Genomic DNA, 4,200 nt, shown 5'->3' on the forward strand with positions numbered 1-4,200 from the left:
AAATAATGGAAAATGAAGAAAATAGAGGCCTCATTGATAAAAAGGCTTATGAGGATCATGGGGCAGGTTTGGTCAGAGAAGCTTGGTTAGTTCAATTTTGGAGCTCTCTCATTTTTCTCTCTCTCTCATACTCTTGGATACTTAGAGTTTTCTTGGAGCATTCTTGGAGAGTATGGCATACATGGAGTTTTGGAGAAAGAAGGCAAAGGAAGAGCAGGAAATCGTAACAGGACATTGGGATCAACAACTACAATGGGTTTTTCTTGCAGGTACCGAGTTGCATGTATGCTACCTCACTAGTTTTGGCATGCATGGCGCATGCATGTGGTTTATTGGTTATGATTTTTCATTGGCATGGAGGATTGTCTGGATTGACAATGGATTTTCCTAGCCTTGCCATTTCCTGGATAGCCATGGTGTTGTGGGTTAATTTACTTGTTTTTCTAGTTGGTTCTCATGTTTCCTTTATCTTGGTTTGAGTTACTAGTTCCTGGAGCCTTGGTTGGAAACACGCATTGGAAGCCCTGTAACATCTTGGGTTGAGTTACTAGTCCTAAAGCCTTAGTTGGACAAATTCTCTAGAGCTCAGTATAATTTGTGGGTTGAGTTACTAGTCTTGGAGCCTTGGTGAGAGCAAATGCTCTAGAGCCCTGGAAGGCTTAGATAGAGACCAATCTGATGATGGTTTTGTGATGTCTAGCTATGAGGTGGAATCACTATTTGATGGGTTGAGGTGGTTTGCCTCTGGAAGCCCTCGATGGTTTTAGATTGATGTGTTTTATGAGATCCCACATTCATGCTTGGAATATGGAACAGGGGTGAATGGCTGAAGAGAGATTTGGCTCATCCATTCTACGGGCGGGTGGAATGTGGTAGTCCCATCCCGGGTTTGGATTTTACATCATCAATATGACGTTATTTCTCCTTGTTATATCATGAGTATTATACTAGTTTATATGTGGATTATATGGTTGTTGTGTCCATGATATTTCTATTGTTATTATGTTGGTTATAAGCATGTATTATGACAGTGATGATGTATGGATTTCCTCGTGTTTTGATTGGTAAATGAATAAATAATGTATTTATGACCTAATAAATGATAAAGCAGATAATGATATAAGGGAAAAATGTTTCTTAGAAATTCTTAGATAAGTATGAGACCCTTATGTTCAAGTCTGTTATTTAAACCTGCAGATTTCATTCATGCCAAGTGTTTGACAGAATGTCAGTCCCAGTTGGGGATGATCAAACCTAGTCCTAGAGTTATTTTTTGGTTTCTTAGTCTTGATATCATATGTTTAATGGATTCTAGAAGCTACAGCAAGTTCTAGGAAATGGCTAGAATTCTGGGCTTGAAAAGTGCCTTAAATTCCATGAACTCTGGCACAGGTCTGCTAGAAATAGTCCATGGATGCAGGCATGCAGGATTGTGGGAACTTCCAGAGCTCTTTGGATGTTGGGATGCCCATAGAATTGGAGCATCCAGAGGTTTAATAGTTTAAAAACTTAGTGGGAGCAAGGGGCTGGTTAGCAGAAAGGTTGGGATGGTTCCTAGGGGTCTTATTGTTAATGTTGAAGGTTTTTATGGTGTGTTTCCTTCGGTTCCACTTCCTTAACGTGACTCGGGAGGTCAAATCATATCATAGTAACTTCTTGTCAAATGTTTACCTCGGTTGGCTAGTTACTTTGGTAGATATGGGAGGAGGGTGTTACACAGTGGTACCAGAGCATGGTTCACCCCGCAGACTAGATGGGTTGTGTGTTGGTCATGCATTCATGTCGATTGCATATGTGTTCCTTATGCTTGTAGTCAATGTGCTTGTTTCATTTGTATGGTGTTGATCATGGTTGTAGTGATGTCGCCATGTGAAGGTTGATGGTGTTGTTGTGGGATGTGCCGCCATGAGTGTATGGTTGTATATTCATTTGTTATGCATTCCAATGTCTATATGTTGTTATGCATGCATTGTCATGGTTATGGTTATGCATGTATGGTAGGTTAGACATAAATTTTGAATCCATTGTATGGAATTAGGTCATCATGATGATATTGGTATGTTATGATCCTAATGTGTTCGTTGAGATAGAGCAAAAGATGCAGATCATCAAAGTGAAGTTGCAGCATTGGACCTTGAGACAAGGGCATGTCATCATACATGTTTGTATGTTGGGCACATAGGTATGTAGGTTAAAGATTGTTATATTCATTATGGTTAGTTGTATTCCTTTCATCCTATTGATGCTATGGTTACATACATGATAGATGCTAGTTGATTAATGTAATCATATGAACATGTGTCGGATACTCATGAATGATAGTAACATGTGGTTATATGCATTGCTATTGTTGTTTAGGGTTAGATAACTTCATGATTATGTTATATTTTGTTGACGAGTATATTATAGGTTAACTTGTTGTTGTTATATGATAGTTGTCTTGATGATTTATATGTTGTTGATCAACATGATATATAACTTCTTGTTGTTATATGCTAGTAACTTGATGATTAAGGTTATTACATTAAGATCTTGATGTTATATGTATCATGCTAAGTTGGATTGATCTATGCAAATGGTTAGGGTTATGACATTTGGGTATGAGTTAATATGTTGTGATATTATGTCATGTTAATCTAGACTGATAGTGAATATGTGATTATTATGTATGAATGATAATTGTTTATGAGTTTATGATGTGAACATGTTAGTTACTTACTGTTATGGATATCATGATCTTATTTGTGCTTGAGCTGATTTTTTGTGAAGTTATATCATGCTAACTAGATTGATTGTGCAAACAAGATAACCTCCCCTGAGATACATTAAGGTATGATTTTGATTTTGTCTTATATTTGGTGCTTGATTGTTTGATTATGTCGTCTAGTTGATTTATTTAACATGGTATGTTTGATATTTGATTGAACGTTTGATGAATTGAATAATATGAGTATGTGTTCAAATGATCTTGTTTTAAGATGAGTGTACTAACACATATGTTGAGACAGTTGATATGTAATTGAGTGTAGTATGTGATAGTTGTAGCATTATGTCTAATGACTATGAGTTGACTATGGATTATGACATGATTGTTAGTCTTGTTAAAGGTTGATTTCAAATGGATAGATATGATTGTATTGATATTTGGAACATGTGGTTGACATGTGTAAACAGTTACAAGAAACATTCTTGGTATTAGTGTGATAAGGTAACAATTGATATGTTTACATAACTAGCAGTTGGCTAATATGACAGTACATAGTAAGACTCAATTGCAGCAGGGTAAAAAGGTAAAAGAAAGGAATTGGGAAATAATTCCTTTGGCTATGTTAGGAAACCCTAATTCCAAACGAATGAGTGCTTTGCATAGAAGAATTCTTCTTAACCTTGAATTTATCTAACATTAGAAGGATATGTGCTATATTCATAAATATGTACTTGACATGTATATTAGCTAGTGTTATAGCTAGGTTCGTCAAGGGAATTGGAGTCCCTTGAGAGATTGCATGGATGTGTTCAGTTACAGGTTATCGTGCTTGGCATAACAAGGTAAGATAACTAGTATATTTTTATGTTTGTTTATGCACTGATAGTTATGTTTTTATGGCAGTATGATGCAAGGGATTGCATGGAAAAGAGATTGCCATGAAATTTTGAAGAAGGCCCAGGTTGAGATTTCCCTTGGAAGCATGGGGAACCATGGGGTTAAGTCATGGTGTTTGTTTCCATTCTTGTGATTTTGGTATTTTGCGATCTGTTGCACTTGATTTGCGGCTTTGTTTATGTCTAGTTTATGGGCATACCGCTTTGTTTGTGGTGTCATATTGTTATTGGTTTTCATGGTTTTCTTCTTGTTGTTTCTCATGCTTTCCTTTTAAGTTTTGATTCTTGGGACTTGGTTGGGAAAGAGGAAAGTTATTGGAGATCAGGGAGAGCTGAATGAAACCCAGCAGGTAATGTAAGACCCAAATGAAGCTCGATGCATGAGTAAGCAAAGTTGAAGGTAAGAATATGACAATCGGTTGGATTGGTTTTATCCATTGGTGTAAATAGACAATGGTAGGACAGTCTTTAGAAAATAAACCAGGAAAGGTAAAGTAAATGGACTTGAGGTGTTAGATGCCTTGGGAATGTTGGGAATCGTTGTTCTCAACGTTGTGCATGTTGTGAACAGATAAAGGGAGTTCTCTTAACCTTGAC

This window comes from Pinus tabuliformis, chromosome 7, assembly GCF_031772625.1.
Source record: "Pinus tabuliformis cultivar Carrire ecotype Pingquan chromosome 7, CPIR1, whole genome shotgun sequence".
Taxonomy (NCBI): Eukaryota; Viridiplantae; Streptophyta; class Pinopsida; order Pinales; family Pinaceae; genus Pinus; species Pinus tabuliformis.